Below are 9481 nucleotides of genomic sequence, written 5' to 3'. Positions count from 1 at the left end.
AAACACCAGTCTTTAAACCTGGCTGGTTGCAAGAACTCCCAAAAATCAGCCCCTCTCATTTTCCCAGCCATTGGCTTGGGGAAAGTGTTCTCCTTGTGCATTTCCCTGTGTTCTCCTGTCTCCCTCACACTTCACCACAACCACAACTCCCTCCCCTCCGTAGCACCTGTGGTCAGTTTCTCCCTCATACCACACCTCTGCACCTCATACCTTCCTCAATGTGGCCTCTTCTCTCCCTCAAGTTGTGAAGTTTGTTCTGTCAGTCTTCAGGTTGATTTCTGGGGTATTTAGAATGGTAGTTATCATTTGATAGTTATCTAGTTGTGTTTGAGCTATGAGATGAGCCTAGGGTCCTCCTACTATGCCATCATCTTAGCTCCCTCACCACCTCTATTTTAATTTTTTTGAGGAAACTGTATACTGTTTCCCATGGTGGCTGCATCATGTCGCATTGCCACCAACAGCACACGAGGGTTCTCTTTTCTCTACATCTTTGCCAACACTTGTTATTTCTTGTCTTTTTGATAATAGCCAATATGATAGGTATGAGATAATATCTCATTATGGTTTTGATTTGCATTTCTCTGATGATTAGTGATGTTGAACATCTTTTCATGTATCTGTTGGCCATCTGTATATCTTCTTTGGTGAAAGGTCTTTTCAGATGCTCTGCCCATTTTTTGATTGGATTGTTTGTTTTTTCATATTGAGTTGTGTGTTTTTCCACATTTTGTTTCAGTTATATCATTTGTGAATATTTTCTCCCATTCAGTAGATTGCCTTTTCATTTGGTTGATGGTTTCCCTCACTATGCAAAAGCCGTCTAGTTTGATATAGTCCCATTTGTTTATTTTTGCTTTTGTTGCTCTTGCCTGAAGAGAAAGATGCAAAAAAATTGTTGCTGAGACTGATGTCCAAGAGCTTACTGCTGATGTTTTCTTCTAGGAGTTTTATGATTTCCTGTCTTACATTTAAGTCTTTAAACTATTTTGAGTTTATTTTTGTATATCATATAAAAAAGTGGTCCAGTTTCATTATTTTGCATGTAGTCCAGTTTCCCCAACATCATTTACTGGAAACTGTCTTCTGCCCATTGTATGCTCTTGCCTCCTCTGTTTTATATTAACTGACCATAAAACCATGGGTTTATTTCTGGACTCTATTCTGTTCCATTGATTTATTATCTGTTCTTGTGCCAGTACCATAATGTTTTTATTTACTATAGCTTTGTAGTATAGTTTGAAATCAGGAAGCATGATACCTATAGCTTTGTTCTTTCTCAAGATTGATTTGGTTATTTAGGGTCTTTGGTGGTTCTATAAAAATTTTAGGATTATCCTAGTTCTGTGATAAATGCCATTGTTATTTCGATGTTTTGAATCTGTAGATTGCCTTGGGTAGTGTATGGATACTTTAACAACATTAATTTTTCCAACCCATGAGCACAGAATATTTTTCCTTTTATTTGTGTTCGTCTTTAATTTCTTTTATCAATGTCTTAGAGTTTTCAGTGTATGAGTCTTTCACCTCCGTGGTTAAATTTATTCCTAGGTATTTTATTCTTTTTGATGCAATTGTAAATTGGATTGCTTTCTTAATTTCTCTAAAAGTTCATTATAACTGTATAGAAATGCAATAACTTATGTATATTAATTTTGTATCTTACAACTTTATTGCAGGATACTGCATGACTGCATGTTAACTTTTTAAATTAGTTCTAATATATTTTGGTGGAGTCGTCAGGGTTTTCTATATATAATATCATGTCATCTGCAAATAGTGACAGTTTTATTTCTTTTCCAATTTGGATGCCTTTTATTGTTTTTGCTGTCTGACTGCTATGACTTCCAACACTGTGTTGAATAACTAATGATCTTTTTAATGCCTCTGTAGTGTTGCCTTTTCCAGAATGTCATACGATTGGGATAATGCAGTAAGTAGCCTTTTCAGATTGTCTTCTTTCACTTGGTAATATGCATTTAGGGTTCCTCCATATTTTTTCATGGCTTGGTAGTTTGTTTGTTTGTTCGTTTGTTTTTTTCTACTACTAAATAATATTCCGTTGTCTGGATATGCCACAATTTGTTTATTTTTCACCTTCTGCAGGATATCTTGGTTGCTTTCAAGTTTTGATGATTATGAACAAAGCTGCTATTAACATCTGTGTGGCTAGGGTTTTTGTGTGGCTAGGGTTTTCAGCTTTTTGGGGTAAATACCAAAGAGTGAGGTTGCTAGGTAAGAGTATGTTTAATTTTTGTGAGAAACTGCCAAACTGTCTTCCAAAGTGGCTGCAGCATTTTGCCTTCCCACCAGCAGTGAGTGAGAGTTCCTCTTGCTCCTCGTTCTTGCCAGCATTTGGTGATGTCATTGTTCTGGATCTTGACCATTCTCTTAGATGAGTAGTGGTATTGCGTTGTTATTTTAATCCGTATTTCCCTGATGACCTATGATGTGAGGCATCTTTTCATATGCTTATGTGCCATCTGCTGTGTCTTTTTGGTTGCAGCATCTGCTCAGTTATTTTTTAAATCAAACTTAGTTTTCCTACTGTTGATTTTTAAGAGTTCTTTGTATATTTCAGATAGCAGTCTTTTACCTGATATGTCTTTTGCCAATATTTTCTCCTAGTCTGTCTTCTCATTCTTTTGACACAATTGGCTTTTAGCTATACTTTTATTTTGAGTGATTGCTTTAAGATTTGCAATATACATCTTTAATTTATAGTTTACCTTCAAATAATATTATAGCACTTCACATATAGTTAAAGAAGCTTACAGAAATATATTTCTATTTCCCATTCCTGTTCTTTGTTTTATTCTTGACGTATATTTCTTTATATGTTATAAATCCCACAAAACATTGTCACTTTTTCTTTAAGCTGTCAATTGTCTTTTTTTTTTAATTTTTAGAATTTTATTTAGTTTTGAGAGAGAGACAGAGTGAGCAGGGGAGGGGCAGAGAGAGAGAGGGAGAGAGAGAATCTCAAGCAGACTCACACTGATGCCACAGAGCCTTATGTGGGGCTTGAACTCACAAACTGTGAGATCATGACCTGAGCCAAAACCAAGAGTCAGACGCTTAACCGACTAGGCCACTCAGGTGCCCCCACTTTTTTTTTTAAGTTAGGTGAAAATTACATAATAAAATTAAATGCTTTAAAGTGAACAGTTCTGTGGTATTTAATACATTCACAATGTCCCAAATGTTCCATAATGTACCCTTATCTAGTTCCAAATCATTTTCTTTTTATTTTTTTATCTTTTAATTTTTAATGAGAGAGAGAGAGAGAACATGTGTGCAAGTGAGTAGGGGAGGGTCAGAGGGAGAGACAGAATGCCAAGCAGGCTCTACACTATCAGCGAGGAGCCCAACATGGGTCTCAGACTCACAAACCAAGAGATCATGACCTGAGCCAAAATCAAGAGTCAGACACTTAACAGACTGAGCCCCCCAAGTGCTCCTCCAAATCATTTTTATAACCCCAAAAGGATGGGCCCGCACCCATTTGCTGTTATTTCCCCATTCCCACTCCCTGCAGCTCCTGGTAACCACCAGTGTGCTTTCTGACTTTATGGGTTTACCTATTCTGTATATTTCAAATAAATGGAATTGCACCATATGTGATCTTTTGTGTGTAGCTTCTTTTCACTTTGTTTTATACACACATGTGGTTAAGGAATTTAACTGCATTGTTCGTTTATTATTTCTTGGCTACCACAGATTAATTTGCTAACAGAATCTTTTTTTGTTTTGTTGAGAGAGTGGGGGGTGGAGAGAGCATGAGCAGGGACGGGCAGAGAGAGAGGGAGAGAATTTCAGGCAGGCTCTGCACTGTCAAGTGCAGAACCCGACGTGGGCTCAAACCAACGAACTGTGAGATCATGACCTGAGCCGAAACCAAGAGTCAGATGCCTCCCTGATTGAGCTACCCAGGTGTCCCACTAACAGAATCTTTTATTGATTTTTGCATATAAAAATACTATGAACTTCTTTTAAGATAAAAGGTGTACTAAACAAAGATGAGAAAAGTTAAAATAAGTTTTGATGAGATTAATAACCAAAAATTAATATTAACTAATACTGTTGATTAATATTGTTGATTAGCTGTTAGGAAGTAGCTGCACATGTTATTATGAGTACAGTTAATACTACTCATATTATTCAGCCAGAGAAATAATATCTAATTACCAAGAGTTTATGCAAAGCAACAAAAATAGAGTGAATGATAGTACACTAAGGGATCAAGAAATACGTTTTGATATACAGGAAAGAAAACTTGATATGGAAGATGCTAGCAATTCCTATTAACATTAATATATGACCTTAATTTCAGAAATGTTTTGAAAAGGATGGAAAAAGCTTATATAAATTCATATAAATCTGGCATATCAGGGGCTTTAACCTGTTACCAGATGGGAGAAGCACACTGACATAAATTTTATACATATTAAATCAATTTTGTCCCTCTACTTGGGAACTTTAGGATAATAAAATGATCAATACACACATTAGGCCCAACTCTACTTGCTATCATTTATTTGTGTTGTTTAAGAAAAAAAACATTAAAAGGAGTTAAAAAACAGATTTTGTTTCAAATGGCAGACAGTTCTAATGTGATGCTTACAGATAACTCAGAATTCAGATAGACAAACTGATTAAAAAATAATTGTTGTACAAGATTTTAGAATTTTATGGAAGCAGAGCAAACTACAAAATTACCCTCTCTTTGAGGAGGGGAAAATACTATATGTCTGATTCATATTCCTGGGCCACTCCTCTGTTTCTCTGTTTAGGTAATTAAAGGTTGTGGGTAGCTTTTTTTTTTTCTTTGAAAATGAGTTAAAATTTTAATGCAATAAAAGGGCATCAGGAAACTTGGATTTTAGCCTGGGGTTGCCTATAACTATCTATAGAACATCAGAACAGTTGGGGTGCTTGGCTGGCTCAGTTGGTAGAACATGTGACTCTTGATCTCAGGGCTGTGAATTAAAGCCCCATGTTGGGCATGAAGCCTACTTCAAAAGGAAAAAAAAACAGGGCAAAATTTTTTTTCAGAACATCAGAGCAGTTAATAGCCTCTCTGAGTATCAAATTCTATTTTTGTTTTTTTTAATTTACATTTATTTATTTTTGAGAGACAGAGGCAGAGCACAAGTTGGGGAGGGGCAGAGAGAGAAGGAGACACAGAATCCAAAGCAGGCTCCAGGTTCTGAGCTGTCAGCACAGAGCCTGATGCAGGGCTCAAACTCACAAACCACAAGATCATGACCTGAGCCGAAGCTGGACACCTAACCGACTGAGGCACCCAGGCGCCCCCCTGAGTATCAAATTATAAACTCTGGGAAAAGCATATCTATTTCCATTTATTTATGCATTCAGTAAATATTTATTGAACATCTAATGTATGTAATAGGCTGGTTTGAATTCTAAGGATACAGTGATGACCAAGACAAATAATTCCCTCTATTTAGGGTGCTTACATCCTAGTTAGAAGGGGAGAAACAGAATAAACATGTAAACAAATGATATGATATCAAAGTTATAAGTGCTTTGAAAAAAGTATGAGATAGTGGATTAACAAATGACAGAACCGGAGTGCTATATTAGATTTGGTGGTGAAGGAAGTCTTTTCTGAGGAAAGTAGTTTTAAGTAGTTTAAACTGAGATGATGAGTAAGCCATTTGGAAATCTGGTGAAAGAGCCCTTCATAATGAACGATAGCAAATGAAAAGTCCTGATGCAAGAACAAGTTTAGCATGTTCAAAGGAACATTGTAAGTGAAAGGTAGAGTGAGAGAGTGGTATGACATGAAGCCAGAGAACTGACCACAGATCATTTGTACCTACTGGATTTTAAAAACAGCTTTGTTGAGGTATAGGTGACATACAATAAACTGCATGCGTTAGTTTCCTAGGGCTGCTGTAATAAAGTACTACAAAAACGAGGGGCTTAAACAACAGAAATTTTTGTGTCACAGTTCTAGAGGCTAGAAGTCTGAGATAAGAAATTAGTAGGGCCAGGCTCCCTCTGAAGGTGCCGGGAAAGATCTGTTCCAGGCCTGTGTCCTAGCTTCTGATAGTTCTTTGCTTTGTGGCAGCATAACTCCAGTCTTCATATGGCATTCTCCCTGTCTACATGTCTGTGTCCAAATTTCCTCTTTTTATAAGGATATCAATCACGTTGGGCTAGGAGACTACCCTCCTCCAGAATGACCTAATCTTAACTAATTACATCTGCAATGCCTCAGTTTCCCAAATGTGGCCACGTTCAGAGATACTAGGGGTTAGAACTTCAACATATGAATTTGGTGGTGCACAATTCAAACCATAACATTGCATATATTTAAAGATCACAATATGATACATTTTGACATATGTATATGCTGTGAAATCATCACAATCAAGATAAACATTTTCATCACCCCTAAAATTTCTTCTGCCCCTTTGTAACCCCTCTCTTCTGCTCTTCCTTCCCTTTCCCCATATTAGGCACTCAGTAATCTGCTTTCTTTCTTTCTTATGATTAGTTTGTACTTTCTAGAATTTTTTATAAACAGAATCATATGATCTGGCTCTTTCACAAAGCATAATTACTTTTTGAGGTTCATCCATGTTATTACTGTATCAATAGTTTATTCCTATTTACTGTTGGAAAATATTCCTGTGTGTGTGTGTGTGTGTGTGTGTGTGTGTGTGTGTGTAATTTGTTTATCAGCTGTGGATGGACATTAGTGTCTAGGTTTTGGCTTTTATAAATAAAGACATTATGAATGTTTATGTACAAGTCTTTGTGTAGGGACATGCCCTTTAATATCTCTTGTGTAAGAATGGAATGGTTGATCATAGTATAGGTATGTATTTAAATTTTTAAGAAATTGCCTGTTTGACAAACTTTACCATTTTATATTCCTACCAGCAGTGTAGGAGAATTTTAGTTACTCCACATCCTTGCTGACACTTGATATGGTCAACTTAAAAATTTTAGACATTCAAAGAAGTATGCAGTAGCACATCACTGAATATGCATTCAATGTGCACATTCCTAAGACCAAGGATGAACATTTTTTCCTTATTTATTTATTGACATACAATGTCACATTGGTTTCAGGAGTACAACATAGTGATTTGACAAGCCTAAAGGTATGCAATCCTCACCACAAGTATAGCTACGATCTGTCACCATACAATGCTATTTTGATACCATGGATATGTTCCCTTTGTTGTACTTTTTATCCCTTTGACTTATTCATTCCATAATTGGAAATCTGTGTCTTCTACTCCTCTTCACCCATTTTGCCCATCCTCACACCCCTTCCCCTCTGGCAACCATCAGTTTAGTTTGTTCCCTGTATTTATGGGTCTTTTTTCTGATTTTTGTTTGTTGTTCATTCATTTGTTTTGTCTTTTATACTCTACATATAAGTGAAATTATATGGTATTTGTGGAAATTATATGGTCTTTTTCTGTCCGACTTATTTCACATAGCATAATACCCTCTAGGTCCATCCATGTTGTTGCACATGGCAAGATCTCTTTTTTTTTTAATAATTTTTTTAACGTTTATTTTTGAGAGAGAGAGACAGAACATGCGTAGGGGAGGGGCAGAGAGAGGGAGACACAGAATCTGAAGCAAGCTCCAGGCTCTGAGATGTCGGCACAGAACCCGACATGGGGCTCGAATCCACGACTTGTGAGATCATGACCTGAGCTGAAGTCAGGCACGCAACCAACTGAGCCACCCCGGCACACCAAGATCTCTTTCTTTTTAAAGTCTGAGTAATATTCAATCACTATTCAGACAAAATATAGAACCTTATCATATCCCCCTCCCACAAGGTTCACTCATGCCTTCTTTCAGGCAAGTTCTTGAACATCTTGTAAATGGAATGACATAGTATGTATACTTTTTGTTTTTTTTTTTTACTTTTTTCATTCAACATTATGTCTATGAGATTCATTAATGCAATTGCATGATTCAGTAGTTCATTCTTTTTTCACTATTGCATAACATTCCATTGTATAAACATGTCACAGTGTATTACTCATTCTAATGTTAATAGACTTTTGGTATATCACATCTTTTTATCTATTTATCTATTGATGGAAACTTGGGTTGCTTCCATATCTTGGCTATTGTGAACAATGCTGCAGTGAAGATAGGGGTGCATATATCTTTTTGAATTAGTGTTTTTGTTTTCTTTGGGTAAAAACCCAGTAGTGGAATTATTGAATCATGTGGTACATCTATTTTTAATTTTTTGAGGAACCTCCATGTTGTTTTCCACAGTGCACCATAGTTTTTATTGCTTTAAAAAAATAATTTATTATCATGTTAGCTAACATACGTGTATATAGTGTAGTCTTGGCTTTGGGAGTAGATTCCCATGATTCATCACTTATATACAACACCCAGTGCTCATCCCAACAAATGCCCTCCTCAATGCCCATCTCTCATTTTCCCCACACACACCCCCAAGCCTCCACCCCCAACAGCCTTCAGCTTGTTCTCTGTATTTAAGAGCCTCTTATTGTTTGCCTCACTCTCTGTTTGTAACTTACCTTTCCTTCCCTTCCCCTATGGTCTCAAATTTCACATAAGAGTGAAAACATATGATATCTGTCTTTCTCTGACTGACTTATTTCACTTAGCATAATACCCTCCAATTTTATCCACATTGTTGCAAATGGCAAGATTTCATTCTCTTTCATCACCAAGTAGTAGTCCATTGTGTGTGTGTGCGTGTGTGTGTGTGTGTGTGTGTGTGTATGTATGTATGTATGTATATATATATGTATACCACATCTTCTTTATCTATTCATCAGTAGATGGACATTTGGGCTATTTCCTTAATTTGGCTATTGTTGATAGTGCTGCTATAAACATTGGGGTCCATGTGCCCCTGTGAATCAGCACTCCTGTAACCTTTGGATAAATTCCTAGTAGTGCAATTGCTGGGTCATAGGGAAATTCTATTTTTAATTTTTTGAGTAACTTCCATACTGTTTTCCAGGGCAGCTGCACCAGTTTGCATTCCCACCAACAGTGCAAGAGGGTTCCCCTTTCTCCACATCCTCACCTACATCTGTTGTTTCCTGAGTTGTTAACTTTAGCCACTCTGACCAGTGTGAGGTGGTATCTCGATGTGGTTTGATTTGTATTTCCCTGATGATGAGCCATGTTGAGCATCTTTTCATGTGTCTGTTAGCCATCTGGATGTCTTCCTTGGAAAAGTGTCTGTTTATGTCTTCTGCCCATTTCTTCACTGAATTATTTGTTTTTCAGGTGTTGAGTTGGTAAGTTCTTTATAGATTTTGGATATTAACCCTTTATCCAATATGTCATTTACAAATATCTTCTCCCATTCCATTGGTTGCTTTTAGTTTTGTAGATTACTTCCTTCTGTGCAGAAAGAAGCTTTTTATCTTGATGAGGCCCCAATAGTTCATTTTTGCTTTTATTTCTTTTGCCTTCAGAGACATGT

This window comes from Neofelis nebulosa, chromosome 2 (genome assembly GCF_028018385.1).
Source record: "Neofelis nebulosa isolate mNeoNeb1 chromosome 2, mNeoNeb1.pri, whole genome shotgun sequence".
NCBI classification, from domain to species: domain Eukaryota; kingdom Metazoa; phylum Chordata; class Mammalia; order Carnivora; family Felidae; genus Neofelis; species Neofelis nebulosa.
Note: the sequence above shows the minus strand (reverse complement) of the source record.